The following is an 18385-nucleotide window of genomic DNA, read 5'->3' on the forward strand; positions in this document are numbered from 1 at the left end:
TAGGAAGGGGACTAACCCCTGTGAGGATTCCTAGGATTGATAGAGTGCAAGAATGGACATCAGTGTAAATAATGAATTGCACAACAACAAACATGGAACTGGACCCCAAATTAGTTAAAACTACCTCAGTTTGAGGAGGAGAGCTTTTGGGCCCGGCCTTCTCCATTGACTGGTGCAGCGCACATAATTGATTCACACAAATAAGATAAGGCGTCCCACATGCAGTCTCAGCAACATAATCCTATTCACACAATTAATACCAAGTGCAGACCATCCAGAGAAGTTACAGTGCTTGTTTACTGATAATATTACAATGTGACAAAATTGAAATTCCGATTATTGTTTTATACTAAAAAATGTAAAACGGATATATATACAACATAAATGGCATGATCTCTAGTCAGCACGCCACTTATAATCACAAAATGTACACGGGCTCTTTACTTACGTAAAAAAATATATAAACCAAATACAATGTTAAAAATGAAGCAATAATGCAAGCTTCTCTCACATGCGCAGCAGAACTCCAAGTTTCACTCGCCTCAAGGAACAGATAAGAGCAGGATGATGTTTTCTCACAAACGCAGTAAGTAGAGGAGAGGCAGCAAGCTCTGCTCAAACACAGACTGTCAGCAAGGTAGCAGCAGTGCAAGCTTTTCTGGTCGTAGGAACTCGCGGAGTTTTATTTACAGAATTCCGTAAAGTTACATAAAAACCCTGAGATTCCGCAGAGTTCCGTCAATCCCAATTTCAGGCACAGTACAGGGAGAATGAGAGAAAGCGTCTCATGTATAAAATATAAAATAAGATATATATAGAAGATCTCAAGGTATTTACTCAAATGCAATCTCAGATCAGCCACAATGTTTATGGTGACTATTCCAAGATTCAAGCGCAAGAGAACGGGTGGCTCCCGTTTTTCTGTCCTTGGCCCTACTCTTTGGAATTCCCTGCCAATGGACATTAGACTAACATCTGAGTACACCAAATTCAGGAAACAACTGAAAACATGGTTGTTCACTGTAGCCTATTGTTAGTAGTTCATACGAAGAAGGTTCTCCCTCACCTTATAGCGCCAAGAGACCTTTTGGTATACGTGCGCTTAACAAATTCCCTAAACGTAAACATAAACATATAGTAATTGCACTATAGCACAGATAGGACCAGTGCATGTTTTATTCTGGAGGAATTCATGTTTTCCTCATATTCATATTACAAGTACACCACAGAAGCAGGTAGGCAAGCTGGTATAGCACACAGAAAAACGAGTGCAAAGGCAGCAGCCGTTCAGGCTTACCTCAAGAATTCGACAAGTACAAAACAGCAAAAAGCATGTGTGTGCTTCCTTCAAGCACAGGACTGGCACATCAAACATAGTGAAAACTCAAGCTTCCCTTGCAAAGCAGTTCAGGCAGTTTCAGTTAAAGTTCCCCTCACATGTGGACTATAGGTACTGTAGTTTGTCAACAGTGCAAGCCAGTTAATATGAAAGCTTCCCTCCTAAACATAGGACAGGTGCACTACCCGCCAAGCAGGCTACCGGTTGACTTGTTTTGCTGCTGCGTTCAGTTATCGGGGCCATTTCTGGTTCAAGCCCCTTCCCCCTATTTTCTATGTTATGCTTTGATAGATTTGCCAGAGAGGTTGGCAGCCAAACAAGGATATTGAGGAAGCCTGCAAGGAAGCCAAAAAGGAAATAATTGCTTGACAAGTCGGGAAGGTAAATGAATGTATTAGGTGTTAGGTAGGAAGGGAGGTGAAATTTGCCCGCGTGGTGATGACGGCACAGCGACGTCCCACTTCCAGCTGGATGGAAACATCCTCATGGCTCAGTAAGTAGGCGGGTAGAGCCAGGATGTAGACAAAGGGGCATGACCAGAAAAAATAAGCAAGTCTGCAAATATAGAACAGATTCATTACTGCAGAGCAACATCTATGCTTCAAAGCACGGAGGTGAATGAGTCACTGGGTGGCTCAGCTTCGGAGAATCACTTTCTTCCTGAAGACTGCCAAGCCCCCTCAGGTATGAGGTGAAGTAATGTTTATAAAGAATTTATGTTGCTGAGTTTTATATAGCGCAAACTCACCTGAAGGTGTCAGAGTGCTTTACATGAGCACCAGTTACGTTACAGACGGACACGTTCATTTTTTTTGTTAGGCACGGGGAGATTAAGTGATTTGCCCAGAATCACAGGATGTTCAGCATCCCTGCAGAGACTCGAACCTAGTTCCCCAGCTTCTAGCTCGACCACTCTAGGCCACATCCTCTCCCCTTGGTTGTGTGTGTGTAAACTAGGGTTAGACAGTGACAGGCTCAGCAGCGAGATATGTGTTTGTGTGTTTCTCACGAGTTAATAGATGTCAAGAAATAGTGGTGGCTGGCCTGTGTATTAAACCAGCCCTTTATGTAGAAGCTGTAAATCCCATCTCTATTGAGGTAACAAAATGGAGGTTGTCTTGTCTTCCCCAGCTATAGAGGATGCAAATGACCACGCCACAGACAGAGCTATGTAACACACGTCTTTATTCTTCTACATGCAACAATTAACTGAACGCACTATGTCATAAACTTTATTGACCACACCCAGATACCTCCCAACTGATTACGTAACTTTGTAAAGAGTTCGCCAAGGACCACAAGGGTCCTACTGCACATGATCACACAAAACTATATAGGCATGCAGGAGGGAGGGTGGGCAGACATTTTCTCTCATGCTCAGTTTTAGAGAGGGGACTCAGGGTAGGAGTGAACACTAAGGTGAGCATGCCTAGTTGTATCTGGCAGACCTAGATGTTACCCTTCCAGAACCCACCAAACCATAGTCACGCCTCTTACTCTCGCCAACTTCATGTTTTATGATGGGGATACCTTCAGGAAGGGATTACTGAGGGATGTCAGTGGATTTCTCAGGGGATATACGTTGGTCTGCAAGGCCAGGGAGGTTGTCCATTCACCATATAACAGCACAGCAAGAATATGTAATGTCCGTTCACTCAGGATGCAACAGCACAGTACAAGCATGCAATATCCACCTAGTCAGGATGCAACAGCATAGCATGGATATGCAACGTCCACCCACTCAGGATGCAACAGCACAGTACAAGCATGCAATATCCACCTAGTCAGGATGCAACAGCATAGCATAGAATAGATATGCAACGTCCACCCACTCAGGATGCAACAGCACAGTACAAGCATGCAATATCCACCTAGTCAGGATGCAACAGCATAGCATGGATATGCAACATCCACCCACTCAGGATGCAACAGCACAGTACAAGCATGCAATATCCACCTAGTCAGGATGCAACAGCATAGCATGGATATGAAATGTACGTTCACTCAGGATGCAACAGCACAGTACAAGCATGCAATATCCACCTAGTCAGGATGCAACAGCATAGCATGGATATGCAACATCCACCCACTCAGGATGCAACAGCACAGTACAAGCATGCAATATCCACCTAGTCAGGATGCAACAGCATAGCATGGATATGAAATGTACGTTCACTCAGGATGCAACAGCACAGTACAAGCATGCAAAATCCACCTAGTCAGGATGCAACAGTTTAGCATGGATATGTAATGGCCCTTCACTCAGGATGCAACAGCACAGTACAAGCATGCAATATCCACCTAGTCAGGATGCAACAGCATAGCAGGGATATGAAATGTACGTTCACTCAGGATGCAACAGCACAGTACAAGCATGCAATATCCACCTAGTCAGGATGCAACAGCATAGCATGGATATGAAATGTACGTTCACTCAGGATGCAACAGCACAGTACAAGCATGCAAAATCCACCTAGTCAGGATGCAACAGTTTAGCATGGATATGTAATGGCCCTTCACTCAGGATGCAACAGCACAGTACAAGCATGCAATATCCACCTAGTCAGGATGCAACAGCATAGCATGGATATGCAACGTCCCCCCACTCAGAATGAAACAGCAGACGAAGCACATGTCAGGCCCATATTTTCAGGATGCAACACACCAGTTAGCGTGATGTTCATCTTGGGAAGATGGCTCATTGAATTCAATGCTTAACACAGAAATATGATGTGACCTGCAGGTTATGAGTTCACGTCCCAGCAAGCCCAACTCAGCCTCCTGTTGTACGGTAGTTAGCAAGCATTACCATTGGACTGTATAACAGTAACTGCTTTATTTACAGTGTTTAGAAGTGAGGTGTCACTTGCTACATAAAATATATTAAGCTATTATTATAGTTACTGTAACTTAGCCCAGTACAAATCTTCTCTATGAAAGTGTTGTTCTTTCCTGCTACACATCTGCTTTTAGGTCGCGTCTAGCAGGCAGTGCATATCCTGTTATGAAATAAATGTTTTGGGATTACCAAGAAGCTACAGGGGCTTGGAGCTTTTCACTACTTATCACTAGTTGGATTTCCTGTCACTCACATTTGCCCCCTTCTTATTTGAAGTTTTTTGTTAACCTTATATTTGTCCCTCCCATTGAGCATTGCCCCTTTATCCATCTTGGATTGGATTCAATGATTCTTCTGCTTGCCTTTAGGGAACTACTTTTTCTTTTTTGTTCAAGTAGTTCATGAGAATGCCTGAGGTTCTTCAGCTGTCTCCTTCGTGTACTTTTCTCCCCCTCGCTCTCTCTGCCCATATGCTTCTCTCCTTCCTGCAGTTCTCATTGCTCTTTTTCTCCCGTATTTTCTACACTGTTGCTTTTACCCGCCCACTGTGCTACCTCAACCCTCAAATGCTCCTCCAAAAAAAGGCCTTCTGTGGTGCGCTTTCAAAACAGTGCTTTCACATTCTTCTTTTTAATATTTACCAATAAATCTCCCCTCTGTAAAAAAAACCACTGTCCTTTTGTAGGCACATGCATGTATGTTGCATACGCATGTTTACAAAATGATGTTGCAGCCACATTATCACAGGTTTTTTTTAAAATTGCATGTTGCAGAGCAGCCTCAAAACTAATAGGTCATATAGGCAAGGCCCATTGGTTTTGCTAGTGCTTGTTTTACCTTTTTAACATTCTGGCGAAAAAACAAGTCAAGTTGGGAAAGTGTGATTCGTGAACAACCCAGTGTTTGTCTTTTTGGGGGGTATTTAGCTTCAAGACCATACAAGACTCAGCTAATCGGTTTTTGACATATATTATATATTGGACAATTTAGAAGCAAATAATACATTTGTTGTTTAATAAATGCTGATTGATATTAATATAAATCTCCTTGGTCAGAAATTTGAACTTAAAAGATTTATCATTTTGAATTTCTGGATTCCATAACTTCATAAACATGCTATAAAAATGATATAACGAACCAGGGGTCTCCAACTTTTTCTGTAATAAGAGCTACTTCAGTTCAACGAAACTCACCAAGAGCTTTTAATATTATTAGTGTTGTAATAGTGACCACATCATACAAGATTACATAAGTGACTAGTATATGAAAGATTACTACCAGTGACTGTGAGAAGTTGGCCTGGTATATGCTGTCCACTAATTAAAGTGGGCATCTTGCACCAGTCTAAACGACATTTATGATGTATGAGGTTAAAGACAACCTTTATTGAAAGCTATCCTAGTGGTAGCTGTGGAGAGCAGCCTTCATGCTTAATCTTGAAGGTATGTAAAGCAGCTTGTTTTACCAGAATATCACCTCCTATATTGACTAAATGAAAGGAGAACCACACAGTAGTTATATAAAAAATATGTATTTATTAATATAACACTCTCTAGTATCCTCTACTCGAGGATAGAACACAAAGCACACCATACGAGATCAATAGAACAGTTGTAAGTAGCACAATAGACAGTGGGCTCCAGGGGGAGACCAAACCATATACTAAAATAGTGGTATAACAATTACGACTTGAGTCAAGACAAGGTCTAGAGCACGTAGAATCGCTGGGACCCCCAGGTGAGTAGATAGGAACCCCACGGAGGACGAGTGTAGTGTGCTAACACGACCGCAGGCTCCGTACAATTCTATGGGGAAGTCACGGGTAAATTTTTAAAGTTTAAGGACCCTTCTAGGAGGACTTTGAGCAAACCCTTTGGAACTTGAGAGGTTGGAGAGCTACCCCACCCGTGGATACAGTAGTACCCGAGTTACCTATCCCAGAGGAGCCGGGTGCATAGGTCTGGAATGGTGTCGGAAACCGCCGTCGTTCTCAATCGAGGGCCGTGAAGAAGTACTGCTGCTGTGAAGGTGAAAAGGGTCCTGAGGAATCCAAGCCTGGATTCCGGAAATTAGGAACCTGAAAGCAGAGGGGACAAAGTCTGGGTCACATCAGAGTGACCAGGGGCTCGATAGACAAATACCCACCGATGTCGGGTGCTTCAGGTGCGAAGAAGGGATGCTTGACTCTGCAGCCACGAGGACCAGGATACATCGAGGATGACCAGGAGCCGGAGGTGAGCTGTCCCACGAAGGATGTCGAGTGCTGGGGGGGTCGGTGTCCCGCTGGAGCACCAACAAGCCTTGGCAAAAGCAACCCACGCAGGAAGGTCAAGCAGGTTACGGTGTGGACCAGCGAGGTCCAGGAGACTCGCCAAGCAATGGGGAGTCAGGGCACCTCTGGACTGGAGCAACTAGGAAAGCCCAACAGAAATCAAGATGACCCTCAGGGGGACCCACAGGCCAAAGGACCAGGATTCGCAAGAGGACCTTGAGCAAGGTTGCAAAGTACCAGCCCACGGAGCACTCAGTGAGAGGAGGCCGGAGTTCTTTGGTGCAACTAGTGCTCGGGGTCAGGACTACACGGAGTCCAATGCACAAGCACGGGAATCACCAACAAGCATATGCAACTGCAAATGGACACGGTGCACAGGGGTTCGGGTTAGGCAGTCCCAACAAAGGATACTGGCCTCAAACTTGCTGAGAGGGCAGATCAACCTCAGGGACCTTTGAAAACCCACCTCCTGTGTTGCTGAAATCTTCGGAGTCCGCAGGAGATCAGCAGCAGCAGATCGGTCAGTTGAGTTAAAGTGCCTGCAGTTGCAGGGGAGTGACTCCTTCACTCCAAGGGAGATTCTTCAGTTGTCCTTAGTGCACCACAGGTCCTGCACAGAGCCTGTATGGAGCAAGGGCACAGACAAAGCTTTGGACGGAGAGGGAGATGAAGTTGGGCCCAGTCGAAGTCCAGAGTGTCCAGACGATCGAAGATCAGTGTTTTCTTCTGGTAGAATCTTGTCCACGTAATATCTAAAGTCTTACAGCCAGGTAAGCCCTTTTGTACCCATGGGAGAGGGTTCGATAGATTTGGGGGACACTCCTAGGGGAGGGTCAGGACAGAGGGGTGGTTACACCCATTTCCTTTGTCCAGTTTCGCGCCAGAGCAGGAGCCAATGGCTCCCAGAACTGGATTGAGCTGGACTATACACAGGGGCACCAAATGTGCCCCCAGTGCAGACTTTCAGGCACTCTCAAAGTGCACCCACCCAGCCCCAATACACTAAATCCTGTCTGGGTGGTGGTCACACCTCCCTGTGATGGGATGCCTATTGTGCTGCCTTCCTCTGCTCGAGTATGGCTCAGCAGCAGGAGGGTATAAATGTGTCTCTGGTCGGCAGCGGATAGACCAGTGACCCCACGAAGCTCGCTTCTGAAGGGTGGAATCAAACCTCCACAGTGGTTACCAGTGTGGAGGTATGATTCCAAGGTGTTTGATACCAAACACAATATGTTTCTATGCAGCCGTTTTCGAGATAGCATTTACCACAAGTTTATAATGCACCTCTACATATATGTCCGGCTGAATCACAGACAACCCAGAGCATGGTCTACGAAGGCTGCAGAGGGGCTCTGCTCATGCAGGAGCACCCTCTCACTAAAAAGCCAGCACACTGCCTTCAGGATTGATTTTTTTTTGTTTAAACATATTTTATTACTTTTTCAATTTTCAACCCATCAATTACAGCTTATTGCAGTTATACACAATAATGCATTACATTGAAATCACTGTACAGTGTACGTGCATAATCTTATACAGGAAGTGTATAGTATATGAACACAACTAGCCCATCCCTCCCACCCTCCCCCAACTTCGTCTGGCACCGTCCATTCACAGCTCATGTGACAAGGTGTTCCTCTAGGTACTCCCGATTGCACTAGAAACGTTCAAGGTGTATGTATACACCCTGTGGTGCAGGGTCTACAGACAGTGTAAAACAATAATAGTGGAAACTGGAAACAGGAGCTAGGTACTAAAACAGGTATTAATTCCGAGCTACCTGTACAGGTGGCGGGGAAGGGCCTTAAACGCTTCCAAAATACTGTCCCAGACTAGAGAGATGATTTTTTTGTGCAATCCCCAGGCTTCCCCCTTGCGCTGCCTTCAGGATTGATAAGGCCTGCTATAGGGGTGACTTATAAGTTTTAAGTGTAGTGACCTATAGATATAGTGAACCTATATCTAACCTAAGTGGTGCAAGCACCATCTTACACAGGTTGCAGTAGCAGACCTGTAATTCCATTTTACATGGCCTCTCATGGGTGGTATAATACATGCTTTAGCAAATGGGAGGCCTCTGGGGTACTATGCCCTGGGTACATGGGTACCATATACTAGGGACTGATACGGGTACCCCAGTATCCAATCTGGAGTGTACCTAAGTACATGCATAACAATTTAAGGGAGAGAGCAGATAGACTGGGGTCCTGATTAGCAGGATCCCAGTCACACTAGTCAAAAACAGTGAGTGCAACATCAAGCAAAAAGTGGGGGTAACCATAAGAAGCAGATCCTACTTTGCTACAGTGACCACTCCAGTGCATCAGATGTGATTGTCACCAGTTAAGTAAACAAGCATTGGCAAAGCCAATATATCTCGCCTATGCATGAGCTATTGGCTTTGCCAATAGGTTTTAGCAATGTTGTACACTAGGGTGACATGGCTAAAGGTTAGTAGGATAAAAGACAGTGGCATGAAGTGAAGTAGAGTGGCGTGGCATACAGTAGAGTTGAGCGGCGTAGAGTAATGTACAGTGTTGTGAAGTGTCCGAAAGTGGAGCACAGTGTTAGACAAGGATGTGGAATTTCTATAGCTTGACACCCAGGACTTTTTGTGTGGGGTCAAGGGCAACAAGTTTTCGTTTGTATTTTGTCCTCGAGACAAGTAGACCCAACCCCCTGCAGCACAAACCCTTTTTCTGCCAGTTTGCAGTACCACATTATGGATCAGGGAAGGGCACTGTCTGCAGTTAAGGTAATATTTTTGCCCATATGTTAATGCTGTTCAAACTTGTGTTAATGGTTCATTAATTGAAAGCCTTTGTTATTAGGGTGGGCGCTCTAAGTAAATGTTGTAAGCTCGGACTGCACTACTGACAGTGGTTCCAGTATAAAAATGTGGACACATGTTTTAAACCTTTAGCAATATGAGGCTATGTATAATGCTCCCGAAATGCTCTCTGCTTTGATGCAAATATTTGCAGAAGCTTGAAAGCAAGATTGATGATTCTTTGCTTTCAAAATAAAATCTTCATAAAAAAATGACAGCAGGAAAAAATGTTTTTGCTAAACTACTGTAAAATTTCAGGTACCATTTTTTGCAGCAGCATTTAGTAACATGTGTTGATGCATGCTCGTATTTCCCAAAAATATTCATAATGGAAAATCAGTGTAACCAGTTTCAATAAGATTATGAGAAACAAAAATAAATAAGCATTGGCAAAGCCAGTAGGTCTGAAATTGATGGTCAGCTTCTTAGTTTTATCAATGTGTGACTTGTTTTGGCATGGTTTTTGTAAAACCTTATTGGTGTGGGAGCTGCCGGGCCCGCACCATTATAACAAACATTGGCAAAAACAAAAAAAATGTTTTTTTTGTTCTCAAAAAGCACACACTGCCACAGTAGTTCCTGACACTGAACAAAACTACTTATTATGCTCCTTGTGCAAGAGCAGAATGCTGTCACTCACAGTGAAGCAGAGAGAGAGAGAGAATTTTAATAAACACAAAAGGTCACGGTCAATGCCAGACCAAATTAGGGGCCCAATTATTAAAGAAAGTCTCAAAAGTGCACCCATGGTATATGTCCGATCATTAAGTGCAGCTATACGGTTTTCGTGAAGTCCCAAGAATTTACAGAAGTAGGACAAGAAACAGTACTCCTAGAAAATATTTGTGAACTGCATTTTAGCATGAGCAAATATGCATGTGTAGATTTGCTCATGCAAAAATCTGAGTGCTTGCAACTTAACTTTCCCTCCAACCACTTTTTTCCCAACTCTGGAAGAAGGTTTACATCTGCCATTGTCAGGAGTAAATTTCCAACATTTCCCAGTATGGGAAAAGATTAGAGAAGAGTTGTTGAAAACCCTTAAAACATGCAAGTTAGTAGGTTTGCACAGACTCAAAAGGGTATTCTAACCCTGGAACTATTGCTTACCACTAGTTTCAGCCCCAGTAATTAGATCTGCGGAAACGTGGCAGCATAAGGGGATTGCATGTATTCAAACACTACTATGGTATGCGCCCTAGCAAATCAGAGAGGCTATATCAGAGCTCTTATATAATAAGATTGCTGCCATAATTTGCCGTTGCACTACATGGCACCAAAGGGGCAAGTGGCTTTTGTTTCAGGACAAGTAGATTTGTGAAGCAACCTGCCCCATGGACAAGTAGATATTTTATTAAATTCCACACCCCTGGTTAGAGTTGAGTAGAGTGTCATACAATGGAGTGGAGTGGCATAGAGTGTTGGAGTGGCGTACAACAGAGTGGAATGGCGTTAAGGCAGTGGCGGCTCCTCAAGGGAGTGCTGTGGGGTGGGGCAGGGGCAGGGTGGGGGTAGTAAATTCCAGAATTGGGCCGAACAGAGTTGAGTAAAGAAATAAATAAATAACACAAATTACATTGCGCACTGCATCGCAGATTTGGTGTTGCAGCGCGCGCAATGTAATTTGTTTTATTTATTTTATTACTCAACTCCGTTCGGCCCAATTCCAGAGTTTACTACCCCCCAACCTGACCCTCCCCTGCCCCACCCCACCACCTCGCAGCACTCCCTCGACGAGCCGCCACTGCGTAATGGGTGTTGCGCAGAGTGGCGTACAGTGGAGTAGACTGTCATAGATTGGAGTAGTGTGTCATGGAACAGAGTAGAGTAAAGTGGCATGCAGTGACATAGAGGGAGTTGCATAGAGATTAGTAGAGTGGAGTAGTGTTTGGAGGATGGAGAGGGTCTGAACATGTGGTTGCTGGAGATGGCATGCCTGAGCTGTCTTAGATAAGCCTGGTATTCTATCTAACATGTTCTATGTTTGTGTGATACGTGTGTTGTGTTCTGACTAATGTGTGGTTTGTTGGACCAGATTCAGATGTCTCTGTAGTGGTTTCTGAAGTTAACTTTATATTTGGCTGAATAAATTACAAAGATATGTGGGCACAGGTCACTGCTTCTTTGGTCTGAGTGGACTTTAAGCTAACAATTCAAGCCACTCCTATCTTTCACAGGTTCTATGTTTATCCATGTTCAAATAAAGCAGCTCTAGCTTTAATACTGATAAAAAGCAAACTTGTCTTCATGGAACAGCAGGACCTATGGTGAAAACTATCTATGCCTCTTTTAGTATGAGTGTCTATTCACACCGGTGTGCAAGTAGCCCTCACAGTTTGTGCTTGCACCTATACAAGCTTTCCGCAAAGAGTAGGTTTTTCATCAAAGAAAAATGTCATGGGGCCAAAATACTGAGGCATAACGATTAAGAACGAAGATATCCTAAAGGTAAGTATATAAGCATACCATACTTTAAAAAACACCAATAGCTCATAACTACAGCTAGTACACATCTTTGTCCATTTTTTGCACAGTTTTAAACTGCAGTAAAATCTCAAATGAGATAGGGTGCAAATTAACGTCTGCAAGTTTTTGTGTCTGATTTTATACAGAAGTTTAAATGAATTAACTGTAGCATATATGTGAACTGAGCAAAGGTCAGTATTTCCAATGATCCTGTGGTAGTAGGATCCTAATGGTGCGTAGGGCCCCTTGGGTGGGAAGCGAGAAGAAAACAAGCCAAGGGGACTGCATCATAGTTAATTTTGACAATCCACGTACGGCGGATTACATTTGCCGTCGTGGCATGTGGCCTAAGTACGATGGAATAAAGGTGAGAAGGCTCTCTTCCTTTTATCCTCCCACAAACTATTGGGCCGACATCCCTGATAGGAACATGCCACAAATAAACAACTGGAATTTAAGAAGGGAGCGGAGCGATTGGCCGGATTACGAGGGCAGAGACGCAGCTCTCTCTGTTGGCTGGAGAGGCTTACCACTCACTAACAGATTTAGCTGTTTAGAGGAAGTGGATTGACCATCACTGGGTTCAGTAAATGGCCCTGAGGTCATTGAACTCGATAGCCCTAAATTATCCCAGCCCCTAGATAGTTTTGTCTCTGAAAACAGTATTGATTCCACCAAGACTGGCTCATCCCCAAAATTAATTGCTCAAGAAACTCCGCAGGCCTCTGCTCTAAGCCCATGCTCCACTGTGACCACAGGGCATGGGAGCATACCGCCTAAGCTCTCCACTGAGCTTGTGCCCCCCGTTCTATTCACGCCCTCTATTGTCCACCAAAGTGCCCAAAAAAATGTTGTCCACGATCCTCTTGGTACTCTAAAAATTCTAAGTTGGAATCTTGCTGGTATCCACAGGAAATTATGCCTTCCGGAGTGGAATGCCTTAGTAGAGGCACACTCGATCTGTTTATTCCAAGAGACCTGGAGTTTAGAACCTTCACACCGGGTAGGTTATGTCACCTATTTTGTCCCTGCAGTTCTTGCTAGAAATGGGATAGGCCGTCCCTCTGGAGGCCTACTCATTTGGATAAGTATTGCTCTAAATCTTCGTATAGATGCAAAACAAATTAATTGTCCAGACATCCTAGGAATCTCCCTGAGAGGTCCCCAAAGGGGATTTATTCTTGATGTATTTAATGTATATGCCAGAGGTGCTAAGTGTGGCTCTACGTCTCAGACAGTTTCCATTCTTGACATGATATTGAGAGAAAATACAGTCCAAGCCAAAGTTCTGGTCGCGGGCGACTTTAATTGTACCTACGAGCCCCTGATTCAGGATGACGCTTCTGACCCGGCTGAGGATGACGAAAGATGGGGCATCCCGTCTTTGGCCATCCCCCCGGTTAAAAGATGGTCTGCAACTGCGATCCAGTTGAATGCTCTAACGCTGGAGTTCGGCTTGAGAGCTGCCAATGGCCGCACACGCTCAGATCCTATGGGCGCGGCCACTTTTAACAGACCTAATTGCACCTCAAGGATCGACTATATCATGTTAGATCACTTTCTCTGGGGTTTTGTCCAGGATATGGTTGTTTTGTCCACCGTTGAAAGCGACCATAATTCACTTTCCTTGTCCCTTAGGAATCCCTGGCCCAACGATAGGATCAAAACATCTCCTAAGGCAGCTAACAAAATCTTTGTCTCCTCTTGTGGGAGACGTCTGAAGTGGAGTTTGGTCTCCAAGGATGAAACCAAACTCAACACTATACACACATTGCTTATTGCCTCACAAATGGAGTTGGACAACAGTGACCCGGCCTTCTCGACCCCTGGCCGGGTCACTTCCATCTTTGAGGAAACCCTTAGGTCTATTGGGGATGTGTTTTCTAAAGAGGAACATCTGGTCAAGAACAAGGTCACTAGGAACCCTAGGGGGAAACATGACTGGTATACATCTGCCTGTAGACATGCAAAATCACTCTTGATTAAGGCCATCAAAAGCAAAAATCAAGGAGCAATTCAGGGAGCTAGGACATCATATAAGAAAACCCTCGCAAGCGCTAGAAAGGAGTGGGAGCTTGAATACTGGTGCTCCTTAAAAGAGGCCAGCTTGGGGAAAGATTCAAGGCGTTTTTGGGATGCAATTAGAGCTAAAACAAGACCCGACAGCGAACTCATCACATGCAATATCACAAGTCAAGCTTGGGTCGATCATTTTACTAAATTGTATGCTAGCCACACTGGGGACATTCTTGAAGCTTCCCCCATAGCCACCTCTAATGATGATGTGGTGCGGGGGGTGGCGTCAGCAACTCCCGACCTCCCAATAAGAAGCGTAGACTATGAAATCGACACGTTAGGCACAATCACGACACTCAATGACTGGGGGGTAAATTCGGCAGATTCTGCTTTTACGATCAAAGAAGTCGAGTATGCAATTGGCAACATTAGGCCCCAAAAAGCAGCCGGCTTAGACGGTATCCCCGGGGATCTGCTGCGTTTGGATATTCCGAATTGGGGCAAATTTATTTGCTGTTTGATCAATGCCATTAGTAGGGGAGCTCCTATTCCGGAATCGTGGAAAGGGGCGGAGGTCGTCCCTATTTTTAAAAAGGGGGCCAGGGACGACCCGTCTAACTATAGACCTATAAGCCTGCTGGATATAACCCAAAAGGTAGTCGGGAAGGTGTTGTTGGTCAGATTATCACAATGGATTGACGAAACCAATATCCTTTCCGACTACCAGGCAGGATTTAGAACAGGCACTGGTACTATTGAACAGACATTTAGATTGCTACTAGTGTATTGGAAGGTGGTGGTCCTAGGCAAGGGCAGTCTTTATCTCGCATTTATCGATTTAAAGACTGCCTTTGATTTGGTACCCAGGGAGACCCTCTGGAGAGTTCTTGCTGACATGGGGGTGCCCCACTACTTACTCTTGTTAATTGCAAGGTTGCATGAAAACAACTTTGCCCAGATTAGATGGGGCAGGGATGGAGAGAGAACTAGTAGAATCCCGGTAGAGAGAGGGGTCCGCCAGGGATGTGTTCTAGCCCCCACCCTTTTTTCTTTATATGTGAACGGTGTGGTTGAGCATCTGCTGAACGATCCTTCAGATGAACCATCCCTGGCAGGGGAACGTATCCCTACCCTCCTCTTCGCGGACGACACTCTTTTACTCTCCAAATCCCCTATGGGCCTCCAAAAACTATTAAATAACTTCCAACTCTTTTGCGCTAAACGGGGCCTGGTAATCAACACTGACAAAACGAAATATCTTGTGATGAACCCCCCCAAAAAACTTGTGCGCCCTTTGAAATTAAATGCCGTACCTTTGGGGAGGGTGGATGTGTTTGATTACCTAGGGATTCGCTTATCTCATAATATGCAATGGGCCCCCCACTTATGCAAGATGTTGCTAGCCCACAAGAGAGTAACAGGGGCCCTACTGAAGGAACAGCGCTCCTGTGCTATTAGACCTATAGCCCCTGTTATGGAAATTTATGCAGCAAGGGCAGTCAGCTCTGCTCTTTACGGGGCTGAGCTGTGGGGTTCATGCAATACTAGTGAGTTGTCAAGAGCTGAGAGAAAGTTTTGTAGGGCCATCATGTCACTCCCTCAAGGTACTCCAACGACCCCACTGATGCTCGACCTAGGTTGTCGTCCTATTGATGACCTGGCGAAACTTCGCCCTCTACTGCTATGGGCCCGACTATGGCGTGTCCCGGAACTAGCTAAATATGCCAAAGGCCTTTCAGAAGTTATGTCACTCCCGGGATGGCACAAGATAAAGTGGCTGAGCGACATGAAAATCCTCTTGTGCAATCTTGGGCTAAGCGCAGCATGGGAAAACAGGTCTTCCCCCCCGAAAGCTACGCTTAAGTCTCTATATTGGAATTGGATTGCGACCCAAAGAAAAACGAACTGTACATTGGGTAGACTTACGGAGGACTTTCTGGAATTCAAGGAACAGCCGATCCGGGAACTGTACCTCGACATTATTGAGAGACCTCATGATAGATCTCTTTACCTCAAATTTAGGACCGGGACTCTCCCACTTTATGTTTTTACTTCCCGGTGGAATCCCCCTGCCCAGACCACTGAATTTTGTCCTTTTTGTATATCCAGACAAGAGTCTGTGGCCCACTTTTTATTTGAATGCCCACAGTATGTTTACCCAAGAAGAAGATGGCTCAAGCAATTGTGCCGTTCCTTAGGCACTAGGCACTACATTGAGGCGTTACGTATTTTAATGTCTGACTCCCGCCCTCTGTATGCTTGCGCCCTATCAAAATTTCTATCTTGGGCATGGCGCATTAGAAGCAAAAGGCTTAAAGAAATTGTTTAATCCGTTCTTAACATCTATTTATGATATGTCTTATTCTTATTGTAATATTTGGATTTTAACCTAAATGAATTTAAACTCTTTTTTAATTGTAAAGCTTTTATGATATGTTTTTATCGAAATAAAGCCTTTGACTGACTGACTGACCAATGATCTTAATTATTTATATGAGTTGTTTTCTCTGGATCCATAGATGTTGCCCTGTGGCCACATCACATCATCTTGCTGTATAATAAGTGTGCATTCTGCACCTGCAGGTTGATATATGTTATCAAGTAAAGGCCTAGAGTGGCTAAGACTACCTCTAAAGCGGCATGCGCTCTGGATTAGACGAAGACTAACCCACTTTTCCAAGGAAGTTAACAGATAGTGGGGATAATGGGAAAAATAGCTAGTCCTTGCTACTGGAGTCAAGATAGGCCAGCATCACTCAGTATATGTATGGATATGTGACGTATTTGTATAACACAAACGTAGTTGATAGGCAGAGAAGCGTGATACAGTCAAAGAGTGATTGGCTGGATAGCTGGAGCAGGAAATGACTATTACTGCATAGTGACGTGTCCTCAGATCTTTCCTAAACTGGAACAGGGTTATGGTGGCCCTGATGGATACGGGGTATCGTTCTAGAGACTGATGCGCGGATGGAGAAAGCCTGCTGGCTTGTTTTTCTTTTCTGCACGTCATTAACCTCATTGTGATTGCTTCCTGACTGCCAGTGTGTTATCATTCATGTTCTTTTTACTGCCTGATTAATTTTCCTTTAGTGAAAGTAAAAACTATCTGTTGTTGTTACTGAGTTGCTACTGTTAATGAAATACCCTAGCCAAGCAACTTCAACAATTTGGACCTGAAAACAAAACACCAAAAGAGAAAACAGAGCATTTATCAAGTGAATGCACAAATATGTTATTTAATTCCCAAACAAACAAGCATTTACAATGCAATAGGTCTCGCAATGACATTGTTTTGAGGTGTTGGCATTGTAAATGTTATTGTTTTTTTTCCCTTTGTGAAGCATTAATCAAATGGTGTAATGCAAAATGAGTTTAGAAGAAAGAAAACAAGAAGCTGCGACCTCGGAGGGTTGTTGTGGGCAGGAATTCACTGTTGTCAGAGGGGTGAAGTGGTGTGGGGAAGGGCACTGGGTCATTAACATCGGCACTGCAAGCGCGGGAAAATAAGGCATACACAGCTTTTTCAGTGTGCAAGAGCATTTGCCAATACAAAAGCAGCACGCATTTCAGATGCTGACTGCTGGGATCAGCACAGACCCTCCTCCATTAACTGCTGCATTTGAGCAGTAAACCTGCAGCCTCACTGCACCTCCCCACAGTCACTTACCTCGTTCGCCGATCTCCTAGGCTAGCCTAAAGCTTCACAACTTCAATCCCCTTCTGCCAGTATTCACAACCGAAACTCAATGCTGAAAGTTAACCACAGCTGTGCTGCTGAAAAAAAGTGTGGCCACGTGGGAGGGGTGGTGTGGGGAACGACACGGGAGATTAGAAGCGGCACACACAGTGGGCGCCAAAGCTAAGAAGCACAGGAGACCCCACCTTAAGTTAAACTGAGCAGAGTGGGACACTCATGGCTGGCACATACATGAGGGCTGTAACACCCACAGCCAGGGGCGGCTGGTGACATTTTAAAGTGGTGGGGTGTAAAATGATTGGTACACTTCACCGTTGCGAGCGAGCCCGAACCCCTATAAGGAGGGTTCGGGGGGGTTCTCCCCCCGAGAAAATTTTGAAAAAAGAGAAGAGAAATGGTGCATTTTCAAGCAAATTTGAGAAAGCAGGAAGGTTAATAAAGCAATTGTGAAAGTGCAGTTATAACATTAATAAAGAGATGTCATAACATAGTTAGCTGCTTTTTCAGTATAACCACAGAGCTTCATAACAGACTTCGAGATACAATGCATTTCTGAGTACCTCACTCACAGATGTTTTTTATTTAACAAACTAAACTGGTTGCAAAGTAGCAGCATTCAAAATTGTTTACTTTTTGTAAATGAAATCAGCACGTCTCTCTTTAAGAGCAGCAAACTTTTCAATAACTTTAGTGTTAAAGTCCGGGATTTTCTGAACTAGCTTGCTCTCTACAGAGAGCATTGCCAAAGCATTGAGTCTTTCCTCAAGCATGGTGTTTCTCAGGAATGTCTTAATCCGCTTTAAGGCTGAAAAACATCGTTCTGCCTCGACTGTTGTCATAGGAGTGGTTATGACAATTTTAAGTAAAGCCACTGTCTCTCCAAGTGACTTTTCCATAGATTTGTTACCACAATTGCCTTAGAG

General features: G+C 44.3%; 1 protein-coding gene across 4 annotated transcripts in view; it reads right to left on the bottom strand.

The window, feature by feature from the left end:
• Window positions 1-18385, bottom strand: part of CLCF1 (cardiotrophin like cytokine factor 1) — a 1327966-nt gene that overhangs the window by 557667 nt on the left and 751914 nt on the right. The gene's annotated exons all lie outside the window — the stretch shown is intronic.

The sequence above is a fragment of the Triturus cristatus genome, chromosome 4_1, assembly GCF_964204655.1.
Source record: "Triturus cristatus chromosome 4_1, aTriCri1.1, whole genome shotgun sequence".
Classification (NCBI taxonomy): Eukaryota; Metazoa; Chordata; class Amphibia; order Caudata; family Salamandridae; genus Triturus; species Triturus cristatus.